Source organism: Vicugna pacos, chromosome 5, assembly GCF_048564905.1.
Source record: "Vicugna pacos chromosome 5, VicPac4, whole genome shotgun sequence".
Lineage (NCBI taxonomy): Eukaryota > Metazoa > Chordata > Mammalia > Artiodactyla > Camelidae > Vicugna > Vicugna pacos.
The window spans coordinates 3,102,612-3,115,447 of NC_132991.1; the positions used below are offsets into that span (position 1 = coordinate 3,102,612).

General features: G+C 51.0%; 1 long non-coding RNA gene across 3 annotated transcripts; it reads right to left on the minus strand.

Annotated features, from left to right (window-relative positions):
• Window positions 1–542: 542 nt before the first annotated feature.
• LOC116280676 (uncharacterized) lies at window positions 543–8,964 on the minus strand. 3 transcript variants are annotated; one of them, XR_012073009.1, is made up of 2 exons: window positions 8,678–8,964; window positions 543–743 (listed from the first exon to the last, which is right to left on the minus strand). It is a non-coding gene; the product is annotated as an uncharacterized lncRNA (long non-coding RNA). The 3 variants fall into 3 exon arrangements; XR_012073011.1 differs by lacking the exon at window positions 8,678–8,964 and adding an exon at window positions 6,005–6,209; XR_012073010.1 differs by lacking the exon at window positions 8,678–8,964 and adding an exon at window positions 956–1,179.
• Between the last annotated feature and the right edge of the window lie 3,872 nt (window positions 8,965–12,836).

The following is a 12,836-nucleotide window of genomic DNA, read 5'->3' on the forward strand; positions in this document are numbered from 1 at the left end:
TCCCCGCAGGGCAGTGGCCGGAGGGGGTCCTTCTGCATTTCAGGTCAGACCAGGGCCCTCCTCACTCCACGCCAGACTGCCTGCCCCCTCACTCAGAGTAGTGGACGAGTCCCCCTAGTTAGGGCCCCTGAGCACATCCCCTGTTCTTCTCCTCCAGACTTCACTCCCCTCCTGATTGCCTGCTGCTCCTCAAACAAGCCAGGAGCAGCTCCCCTCAGGGCCTTTGCACATGCTTTTCTCAGATAGCACTGAACTCAAATAAACCACTCAGGGCTCATTCCTCACCTGCTACAGCAGCTGGGAATATATCGCCAACACTTAAGTAGGCACCTGCTACGACTGACCCTGGTGATTTTTTTTTTAATGGAAATGATTCTAAGTTTCATTGAAATTAGTGAATGGGAGCTGTCAGGAACCAGCAGCTTCTCACACCTGGGGGCATCACATCCACTGGAGAAGCCAGATCCCAGCTCCCCTGAGTGTTACTGAGTGCAAACTCATTCTGCTCACTGCATGAGGGGCCAATAAATCAGAAGGTGAGCTGCTGGGGCAAGGAATAACAACTTTATTCAGAAAGACAGCAGACCAAGAAGATGGCAGACTAATGTCCTGGAGAGCCGAGTCAGAATTCAGCCTTCTTTTTATACTAAAAAGGGAAGGAGTTATGGTTGGTGGTTGCAAACTTCTTGGTGTCAGAATCCTTTGTTCTTGAAGCTGTCCATATGGGTCAGGTCACAATGTCCCTGTAAACCAACAAGACAAATGTTATTCTCTGTTCTGCAACTTTTTATCTCTGTATGAATGGGAAAGTGTTACACCCTTAAAGGTCAGAGCCTTGAGAATAGGCTCTCCTGTCTATTTCAGGCTCTAGGCAACATCCTTTTACAAAAGGTGCAGAACCAGCAAGACTGAGCACGGGGAACAGAGCCCAGATGGGAAGGATGCTCCCTCTAACCTCCTGGAGACAGAGATGCGGGCCAGGTCCGGCTGATCACTGCGTGGTGAATACCAGCAGGAGCCCTGGACATCGTGCCTCGTTGAGACTTGCCCTTCTCATCCCCGACATTACTGCGAACACCGTGGTTTCATCAGAGCACACACAGCCCTGGCAGGCAAAGATATTCTCAGCTGGGAAATCACCGTCACAACCACAGGGAGGAAAGAGATGAAAAGCGAGGGTTTCAGGCCGTCTCCCACCGCCCCTGCTCCTCCCCCTCACTGCCCCATTCTGCCTGCCTTGAGGTGTCCTCATTTCCTCCTGGTCCCTCCCCCTCCCTCTCTTTTGTTTTTCACCCTCTACTCCTCCTGCTTAATTTCTTAAAATAGAAGAATTTTGAGAAACAAATTACAGACTAATGGCAGTGTTAATTCCCACGAGCTCAGGAAAATGTAAAAGTTAATTTTCAGTCCGAGAGAACATATTTACAGAGCACCTTTTCTCCTTCAGGTCCCAACGTCGGTAAAAGCTTACGATGCCCGAGGAGCGCTGCCTTGGAGGCGCTGATGCTGCCCGCCTTTTCAAAAAGCCATTTCTCCTACCAAACCTGGATCCCTGGGAGCCATGCACACTGTGCCCGGAACGCCCCCTTGTCCACCAGTGTCTCCCAGGGCCAGGGTGCTCAGGCTGTCTGCAAGCATGACTCCCCAGCTGGCAGGAACATCTCACAGCCTTTGCAGCAGACGGTGCCTACCCGGCTGATGGCCGTACTTAGAGGACAGCGCTGCCACCAGCCACACTCCAGTGGCAGCGAGCTGCCCCATTGTTTGGCTGCAGCCCGGCATTTGCTTGACCTAGGGTGCCTGTGACAATGTGGAGCCTCCACTGCCCCAAAGCCACCATGGGGTGGGGGGTGTCCTAGATAGGGTCTGGATGTCACGGCAGGCACAGCTCACCAGCCGACAGAGGGCTGAGCACATGGCTCTGGCTCCAAAGCCTCTCAGTGGGCCCTCTGGTCCTCCTTAGCTGTGTCCCAGCTCTGCTCTGTATCCGTGTTGTGTGTGCACACGGGTACACGCATATGGTCCAACGTCCATTCTGGGCAATGCCTTGGTCCCAAGCCCCCTCCAGCGGAGGGACCACCCTGACTGAAGGACCCACCAGGTACTTCCTACAGCACATCTCACTTAAGCTCTCACGGGCCCTGACAGGGAGATACCCTGATCTCCACTTTAAACACAGCAGATGGAAGCCTGGAGAATCAGTAGCTGTCAAGGTCACAGGCAAGGTGCAGCTTTAGTCCGCACTTATTCGACCACAGAATGACCCACTTCACACACCATCACACTCCACCTCGGGCTCCCTGAGGGCGCCTCCTTCCCACAAACACTTCTTAACCCTAAACTGCTTCTTTCTGGTTTTCCTTTTCTTCATAAAAATATTAAGAGAGAAAGAAGACTGGGAGGATGTATTTATAAATTATTAATAAAAGGTTCCTCTTTGGGTGGTCAGACTCTGACTGGGGTTGGGAAAATAAGTTTAGATCCTTTAATAAGGTGGATGAGACTAACCCAGCAGGAAGAAGTTCCCTTTTCTGTGTGTTCCCCCCACCGCACCAAAACATGGTCGAGGACTCCCATTGTGCTTCCGGTGACTTGAAAGTGCATGGAATAAATTATGCCATGGGCTGGAGTCACTGTGAGGCCCTTCACTCCTCCCTTTTGCCCTTAGAACGCATTCCGTAGCATGTGCTTTATTAAAGTAATCCAAATTTATTCAAATTCATTAGCCAGTCGCTTTCAAAAGGTCAAAGACCAATTCTCCAATTCAAGTGAATTCTGCTAACCAACCCAGGGCCTGGTACATCTGCCAAGCACCCATCCGAGCATCTGAGGACCCCCCGCGGTCTCAGGCCAAGCTCTTTGTTCTCCACCTCTGTCCCTGGGAGATGACACAGCAGGCACTGGTCAGCGGTTCCTGGGCAGCAGGCAGAGGGAGTCTCCTGTCCCCTGCAGTGTGCACCCTCGCGCTGGCTAAGCACACTGATGGCCAGGCCCGCAGACATGCATCTTGGGGCTTGTCTCAAGAGTCACGGGGCCCAGTGTTTCCTGGCACATTGCCTGGCACATAGGAGGGTCCCCAAAAAGTCTTATTTTCTTTATGCTTATCAGGGCTCAGTCTGACTCATAGCACCCCCTGGACAAGGCCGTGACACGGCTGCTCTTCACCAACAGACATATCCAATAAGAAGCCCCCTGTGATGGGACCCGCGTCACACCAGCAATATACAAACGTCACTGCACCCACAACGACGCTTAACCCGGGAAACCCCTGTGCTGTCAGGCAGAACCACTCTATCACTTACTGGCTCTTGGTCAACTTAAGCCTAATTTATTGTGCCTCAGTTTCCTCAACTGTGCAATGGAACATATAGACAACTGCCTATAATTATATGGTTGTTTTGAGAAATAGATCAATTTGTGTGTGGGGCACACAGTAAGTGGTCAATATGGTGAACATTATAACAGTGATGATGGTAATGATGGCGACAATCATGGATGATCATGGCAGTGATGATGATGGTGAGGGTGACGATGGTGACGGTGAGTGATGATGGTAATGATGAGACTGATGATGACGATGGTGATACTAATTACGGCGGTAATGGGGTGATGATGGTGGTGATGGTCATGATGACAATGGTGGTTGTGCTGACGATGATGATGGTGACGGTATTGGTAGAGATGATGATAATGGTGATAATGATCATGACGGTGATAATGATGATAGTGACAGTGATTGCAGATCATATTACTTATATTTGACGAGAGTCCAGAGACATCAAAACATTCTGAAGTTCTCAGAGCCAGTAAAAAGCTGAAGGTCTGGCTGAATCCACAGTCAGTGCTCTTTCCAGACACCCCATTGCCTTTTCCTGATGTTCATTTCAACTCGCAGCTCGCTTCTCATATCTATTATTCCCTCAGAAGCTCAACACAAGCCCTCCCCCATCCATCACGATTCCATCCACTCTCCCTTTTTGCAAGCATCTTTGCCTCTGACCTTCCTCACACAGCCCCAGGATAATGAGCTGCTGCCACGAGGTGCACTGGTGTGTGAATTGCAGGACCTCCCCGCATCCTGAACATCTGGTCCCTCAGCACTCTGAGGAGTTAATGAAATATGCAGAGGCCCAGTGCTACAAATTGGGATTCAGAGGTCCCACCCTCCCTTCCCTTTCAATTTCCTTTTTGAGAATTTGGTTCTCCAACAGCACTTTCTGTTTGTAATAAATATTTAAGCACTTTGCCTGCCAGGCTTGCAACATGGGAGTGCTCGAAGCCGTCAGTCCCAGAGCCTCTGGCTGCCCCGCCCAGCCACCCAGGCCCAGCCGGGGAAGACTTCCAGGAGGGTTCAGTGGGACGCTTCTGATAGCCTCTAGGCCCATGGATGCTGCAGAGGACTCCTCCTTTAGCTTGTCTTCAGGGTCCAGTCAAGGCTGAGCTCACTGCCACAGCCTCCTCCTTGGTTTCCACGCCTCCAGCCACCCCCCCATCCCCAAGCCCACTCCTCATTATGTCAAATTCACTCCCAGCTTGAACCCCTACGATGTCCTCCTCTGTCTGCAATATGAAGTACAAACTCATTAACACCCTACTCCAGCCCTCGTGTGACGTCTCCCACCTTCCCAACTCTATTCCACCTATCCATGCGTGCACACGCGTGCGCACACACACACGCACGCTCACACACGCTCATGCGCACATGCTGATTGCTTTGCTCCCATCCATCCTCCCTGCATCTGGGCCCTGTACCACGGCCGCCTGCTGCTCTGGGCTGGCTAGCCTATGGTCATGATCCCCCTCGTCTTCAGCCGTCAACTCCTCCGGGAAGCCTCCCTGGCCTGCCTCTCCCAGATCAGCCAGAGACTAGGCTGGGCACCCTTCCCCTCTGCATCTCCCATCTACCCTCTGTCACAGGGCACAGAACCTGCCCATCTATTTCTCTGTCTCTCTCATGGACGCTGGCCTCTTCCAGAGCCCAGCAAGACAGGCAGGACCAGAGTGGCCAGCTGCAAGGCTATGAGAAAGCACCCTAAGAGTTCAGCCCAAACAAAGTCTGATCTGGGGCCCAGTGGGTTCCCCACTTCCCTGCTCCCCTTGCTTCTCAGGGCTCCCTAGCCTGGGCCTGCCCGTTTGATCCCCTTTCCAGGCTTTCTGAAACATATCTGTGATGTCCTGAATCTTAAGAAGATGCTCCTGGGTGTCACAAGGCTCTAAGGAGTGAAGATAATGGATGGATGTTTAATGAGGTGACACAGGAAGTGTCTGCATCCATTGGCCTGGTAGTGGACCTCCAGTCCCAGTGGCATTCCAATCAATGACCTTTTGTTCTCAACAAAGGAGCCAAAAGGCCTCTCTTATCACGGCCACCTGATCCCAGAACAACCTATATGAAGCTTGGACCATCAAGCTCAGAAGACAGCCCAACCCCCAGGAAGACAGTGGGGTCCTAAATCCCAGTTCTCCAGCAGGGGGCGGAAGGGGGTCCTGGCACCAGCTGATCGCTGGTCCTCTGCAGGTCAAACCAAGGTGGCAAGTGGAAAAGCCAGCCAGTCCCACCAGCCCGTGATGGAGACCCCAGCCCCCTGCTAGCCGTGAGCTGGGAAGGCGACACAAGCCAGCTCTGAGCCTGTTGGAAATTGACTTTGCCCGTTCCAACCACCTCTGAATTCATGAACGAGCATGTTCAGGGATACTTACAACCCAGAGTGTTAAGCTGCCCACCGCCCAGGGCTTAGGGAGATGCTCACCCAGAATCCAAGAGAAACCCCACAGGGCAGTGATCCGCGAGGGCTGAGGTCGGAGCACCAGTCCCGCCGCCCCACCCACTTTGGAAGTCTGCCTGTCAGCACTGCTATCCCTGAGGCAGGTGTGTTACCAGCCCCAGTTTACAGATGAGAACACTGAGGCTAAGAGAGCTTAAGGAACTTGGCCAAAGAGCCAGAACCCAAGCCTGAGTCAGGACGGGCACGTAGTGGGCGGTGAGGAGCTGGGTCTGCCTTACTTGCCGAGTGGCTGGACCTCCCTGAAGCCATGACCTTGGAGGGCGGCTGTGTGGATTAGCGAGGACGCCTCTGTCGTGTTCTGAACTCTTTTGGTCCAATATCATGTCCTTCCTGGCTTTGTTTTGTTCTTGGGCGCTTAGCTCTTTTTACCCCTTTACCGTCATTTCAATGAAATTTCGATAAGAGAGGGAACACTGGGTTCCATTTTCTTCGCTTAAAAATAAGCCGTCTTGCCTTTCGGGAAGGTTTCCCTGAGGTTTTCAGTGCTGCGCTGACCCATTCTCCCCACCCCCACACCCCCGCACCTCAGAGGTGCCGCAGGCCCCACACCAGGTGCGAGGGGGACTCGGGGACTCACAGCTGGGGGTGGGGGTGGCACAGACCGGGAGGGCAGCTCGATACGCGTGGACGGGGTCTGGAAACGGGCAGCCACACTCTGCTGAGTCGCGGTGTGTGCTGGGGCCTGGGCCAGGGCGGAGCAGCTCAGGACCCACCATCCCATCCAGGCATACTCCCCCGCCCGCCCCATGGGGTGCGCTGCTCAGAGCCCGGGGTTTGCCCCGCCCCCTGCTCTTGGGATGTGAGCCCCGCCTTCCCTCGGGCTTGTGGGCCCTCCCACCGCGGAGCCCCGCCCCCCAGCTTCAGGCCTCTGCGCACGCTGCTCAGTGTCTGGAGTATTTCATGCCCCCTGTCCCTTACTGTCCCACTTCCTTCATGTCCAGCTCAGCCCTGCACACCTGGACATCCTCCTCTCTGGTCCCTCAGGCCCTGGTGCTTTGATCTGCCCAAACTTTGGCCAGCATAGCAAGCCTTGTCTGTCCAGGTCACCTTCACCCCCCCTAGAGGTGCCATTCTCCAGGAGGGCACACCAGAGCAGTGTGGGGCTCAGTGACCGGCTGCGGTGTCCAGAGGACAAGGCACAGCTGGCTTTGACTCGTGCTGAGCACAGGCGACTGCAGGACAGTAGGGGCCAGAGGCCAGGTCCAGCTGGCAGAGGAGGGCCACCACCTGACAAGCCAACACCTGTCCCGGTACCCCCACCCCACCCCTGCCGCAGGCCCCAGTCTCAAAGGGTGTGGGAGGCCTGTCAGCCCTGGACACCCAGCAGCTCCCGGTCACTGCGGTGTCAGCTCGCCCCTGGGAAGGCACACCCTGTACTGGGCGCTGTGCTGAGCACTTAGGGGGCTGTTTCACTTAAATGTGGGACAAAGGCAGTATTTTCCTCATTTCTTAGCTTCAAGGCCCTGCTAGGAGGCCCTGCTGATTTTGTGGCAAAAATAACTTGCCCACATCGTGCTTTCCAGCTCCAGGCTCTGCTGGGGCAGGGGGGCTTGGCCCCCTCCGGTCACCTCCCCGAGGGAGAAGCTGTGGTGACAGTGCTAGGGGCATCTCGTCCCAGATGCAGGGTCCAGCGTCACAGAGGGCGACAGGGACAGTGCAGAGCCTCCCCCAGCTCTGCTCCCGGGACCACCCAAGCAAGGGCAGGAAGGATTCACACACCTCACCCTTTCAGATGGGGAAACTGAGGCTGGCAGAGGCAACCCAGGACCTGTTCCTGCTGTCTGGCTTTTAGCCCCTGTCCTGCGACCTCTGACTACCCCTCCCTCCCCCTGCCCACAATGCCCAGCACCCTCTTCCTCTCTCTGCCCTTTGTTCTCTTCCTCTGGTCTCTACACTGAGGTTTCTTCTGGTTTTCGCAATGACGCTGCATCCCGGGGTCTCCGGGGGTCCACAAACTTGCTGCCGGGGGCAGGTTCTCGTCGCAGACCCCTCTGCCCTCCCCTGCCCTGCCCCTCTTCTGAATTCACCGCCTGGCACTTCTCTCTCCTCTCCCACTTTCTTCTAAACCGGCAGAATGTTACCTCTTTCTTCCTTTGGAAGGGAAAAAAAAAAAAAAAGTATGTGTAGGCGAGGAAGCCAGTTCCTTCCCCCAGACAGCCCAGGCAAAGCGCCCGGGCTGCCTGTCAAAACTGATTTCGAAAGATAATTCTATTTCGAGCGAAAGAATAATGAAAAGACGTCCCCAGCTGTCCTGGAAACAACCCGATTCCCATCAGCCCGGGCCTGGGCCCGGCCCTGTGCTTCCCCGTGGGTGACATCTGTGCTACCCAGGCAGTCCCCGCGCTGCCCGGCCTCGGGGCTGTTCCCCCCCCCATCCCCCGCCCCCGCCCCCCGCCCCCCCATCCCGTCCTGGCTGGCGCCCTCCCAGAGGCCCCCCGCGCACGAGCAATGAGGGAGCGGGTCGCAACCACGGCCTGTGTGCCGACTGGGGCGCGCAGCGCGGGCTCTCAGCACAGACCGTGTTATCTGTAAGTTGGCACCTACTGAGTGTCTGAGCGGCCTCGCGCCAGGCGCGGCAACGCGAGAAAGGTGGACTTCTTGTCGCACCAACTAGGCTTGCTGGGTTATTTGAGGACGAATATGACAAAGCTAGAGGCGGGGGAGGCTTGGAACCCAGTCTCTGCATGTGCTGGCAGCTCCCCTGGCAGGCAGTCCGGCCCTGGTTCCACTGTGACCCGTACCAGCTCGCCCCTCTGTGGTCACCACCCAGCTGGAGGAAAGGGTCAGCCTCTTGCCTGTGATGCACAAGGACCACCGGGGCAGGGGCCCCTTCACCTGATGCTAGCCTTCTCTACGCCCACCCTCTTCCCTCTATCCCTGCCCAGCAGTACCTGGTGAGGACTCCGCAAACATTCCCCTTCCTCTCATTGCCACGATCTGCCCATCACTCTCCTGGGACTCCGCCATGAGCATCAGTGGAGGGCTTGAGAACACGAGGAAATAGTGGAGAGGCACAGGGAGGAGGGAGGTCCGGGAAACCAGGCGAGTGGGAGCCCCGGGTAGGGCAGTATCCCGGCCGGCCCACATCCTGCATCCCAGCCCTCCTCTGCGTATTTTTCTGCATTACACTCGCCACCTCCTCGTACCCCACACACTTGGTGGCATTGATCATGCTTGTTGTCTGCCTCCCTCTAATGACTCTCAGTTCCCTAAGGACAAGGATTCTCATCTCTTTTGTTCACTGCTGTATCCCTAGGACCTGCAACCATGACCACAACATTGGATGCCTGCGGGGTCTGGTAAGAGCCAGGGCTGGCAGAAGGTCAGGTTCTGCTCATTGCAAGGAGCCCCACCTTTCTGCCAGGAACCAGATGCGTCCCACCCACATCCCTCATGTGAGCTCTCAGAGGGAGGCATTATTCTTTTGGTCTGAGGATGCTGAGGACCCAAGGCTCTGAGCCTCTCCCCTGTGCACATGACCACTGACCCGTGAAGGAGGCTGCTGGAAGCGGCCTGGATCCCAGGGGCCATGGCTACTGTCCCCCAGGGAGCAGGCACCTCAAAGGGACCCCCCAACCCATGTACACAGCCCCTGAGAAGGAGCCCTCTGCGCTGGAGGAAAGGAGGGAGAAGGAAGCTACTGCCAAAGTTTTCCTTATCCCGTGCAAATGACGTTTCTTCCAGCGAGTGGGGACTTCCACATGACAGCACAGGGAGCATGACCACGTCCCCCCAGCTTGCTCCCTCGCACTACTGTTGGGCAAACACATCACATGGGATGCAGCCACGGAGCCAGGTTGTTTATGCCCCATCTTCTCCTCAAATGTGTCTTATTGAGCCGTCCTTCTACTCCAGGATTTTTCATTTTAATACAGCTCTGGTCACTACAGCTCCAAAAGCAATGTCAGGTTAGTAGCAATCTCACTGAAAACTCGACAAATTGTAAATGGTATCAACCTGGCGTGTAAAGAAATGGGAGTTCAAGTTCAAGAACTTGAGCATGGCACAGGGGACAGGAAGACGGAAAAAGGCAGAGGGGACACGCTTTCCCCTCACAGGGGAGGGAGGAATCGGACTCCCAGAGCAGATGGCCCGAGAAACAGATGTACAAGCACATCAATCGACTTCATTAGAATAACAAGTAGATCTCAGGTAATAAACATAAATACTAAAAAGTGAGAAGAGGGAAAGGTGAAAAGGACAGGATATTTGAAGGAAGTGAAATTCCTCAGTGTAAGACTGAAGACCAGCTATGTGCTTTTTAGTTGATAAATCAAGAGTAGAAGCATGCCCTGTAAAATGAAACACTATTCAGTGATTAAAAAAAAGAAGAAAATTATCCCGTTTGCAGCAACATGGATGGACCTGGAGATCGTCATTCTAAGTGAAGTAAGCCAGAAAGAGAAAGAAAAATACCATATGATATCACTCATATGTGGAATCTTAAAAAAAAAAAAAAGACACTAACGAACACATCTACAAAACAGAAACAGACTTGCAGACTTAGTAAACAATCTTACCGAGGGGAAAGAGGGTGGAAAAGGATAAATTTGGGAGTCTGAGATTTGCAAATGTTAACCACCATATATAAAAATAGATTAAAAAACAAATATCTTCTGTACAGCACAAGGAACTATATCCAATATCTTGTAATAAACTTTAATGAAAAAGAATATGAACACGAATATATGTATGTATCTGCATGATTGGAACATTGTGCTGCACACCAGAAACTGACACATTGTAACTGACTATATTTCAATTTTAAAAAAGAAAAATAGAAGTATACTCAATTTATTATAAAGTCTTTCTAAAAAGAATTTCAGTGGCTGTATGATACTTATCCAGGCTATTTAATAGGATACTTCGCTAGGTGGACATAACTTTAGCTCTTACTGAATGCTCCAACTAAAATTACTAGGAAGAGCTTTAGAATGTTTACAATTCTTATTTACAGTTGGAGAGGAAAGTTCCAGAAAAACAAAAGGTATAAATGGTTAAAAGAAGGTGATGGGCTAGGAGGTGGGTGCTGAAAGAGGCCAGGTAAACAATTTTGCTTTTTATTTTCTGTTCTCTTAGGCATTTGATCCTTTTTCTTTGTACACGTTTTTATAACATACATGCATTATTTTGATATTGAAAATAATATCAAATATACTAAACCTTTTTTCTTTTAATTTCTGTTCTAGAATTCAGTTACATTAGAAGCTGTATGTCCAACTAGTTAATTACCCTTTTATATTGCCTGGATAAGATATTCTGTGGCAACTTAAACTATTTTTATAAAGTTCTAATAACTATGGAAAAGACTTCTATTATAAAGTAGGATAAAAACTGAAGAATGTGAAATTTTATGTGGAATATGGTCACAACTATGTAAAAAAAAACCAGAAAGCAGTAACATCATAACTACGTTTTTCCTTAAACGTGGAAAAGTATCCCAGAATGTTATCCGTGATTGTCTTTGGTAGGAGAGAATTAGAGAGAGGAATTTGAAAATTCCTCTCTCTAATTCTCTGGCTTTCCCATTTTTGTTAATAGAGAACATGTGTGGATTTTTTATTTTTAATGAAGGGGAAAGGAGATACTGAACTATGAATTCATAGCAGCAGGGGCTAAGGGCATAATTTAACTTGGCAGGCTTTGGTTCACACATGAGAAGAGAGTGGACACAATTGGGTGATTCTGTTTATCCTCTTCACTGCCAACAGAACTGAGATGATGCGAAAAGCATTTTGAGTTTCCCACTGCTTGAGACACAGTCTGGAGGAACCTCCAACGAGGCTAATAATCTCTGTCACTTGTGTGAAACACTCCTCTGCCAGGGTGGAACTCTTCACAGCATCAGAGCAAACACCTTGTCAGAAACCAGGAGCTAAGAGCCCTAAGTTCGGCTTTCCCACAGCCAACCCGAGATCCCCTTCCAGTTGCCTTCCCCCCACCCCCCAGGCTCTGCCATCCAGGGCTGCACCATCTCTTGGCTCCCTTGAGAGCATTGCGAGCCTGAGGAGCTGTGATTCCATAAATGTGTGGGTGACTCAGATCCACCACTAGGGAAAATGTAGTCCCTGAAGCAAAACAACTCCATATGGCGAAATGCTGCCCCCCAAACTGATTGCCAGACATTGTTGATCTACCCACCCAAGACTCACTCCATAAAGGGATTTTAACATATTTCAGAAATAACCCTGATGTACTCTTGTTCATGATTTATTTCAGCTAAAATAAATTTCAGAAAATGAGGGAGAGGAGGTGGGTTCCAGTGAGGATGGGAAGAAGTGGGTAAGGGAGGACTATTAACACCTACTAAGTGTTCTTACATTTCACATAACTTATTTAATGCTTACCAAGCAGAGATTAAGAGGAAAGAGAAGTTTAGTTGACATGCTTGGATTCAGAAAAAGCCAAATGTGCCCTGTTCAAAGTCCAATGCACTTTTTATTCTATCTTTCAGCATCCTTAAATACGAAGCATTATTTGTGTGTATGTGTGTACTAGAGGTGAGCAGTTAAATATATTTACAGTTTGTAAGTAAAACATTTACAAAAGTGATCATCATTACTCACGTACAGTGAAACCACTAGTTGGAATTTGTGATGGTTCATGGACAAATTAATTGCACTAAAGGTAAAAGAAAATTTTATATCTCAATGGAAGAATCATGCTCTGACTTTCAAGTAACAAAATTAGAGTTTAAAGGTTTTTTGAAGATTAGAGTATATTTCCGATGAGACAAAGTAAAGAGAATGTGAATTTGAACTTCTCTGTGCAGCTCCTGCAGGTGGATTTTAAACAAAAGTGGAATATATGCTTAGAACTGGGTTCTGTATGGGTAGAGAGGGACTTCCGTGTATAGCTAAGTTAAGGTAACAAACATTGGATTTATCCTCCCACCTGAAACAAAACAGCAGTAGAAACTGACAAAATAAGTAAAACAAAGATTTGCAAGACACTGTACTTAGGCCAATAAAAGATAATAACTCCTGAGAGATGGAGGGAAAATGAGATGAGCCCTCATGTTGCCCCAGTTTATTTTCCTGGGAAAGTTTC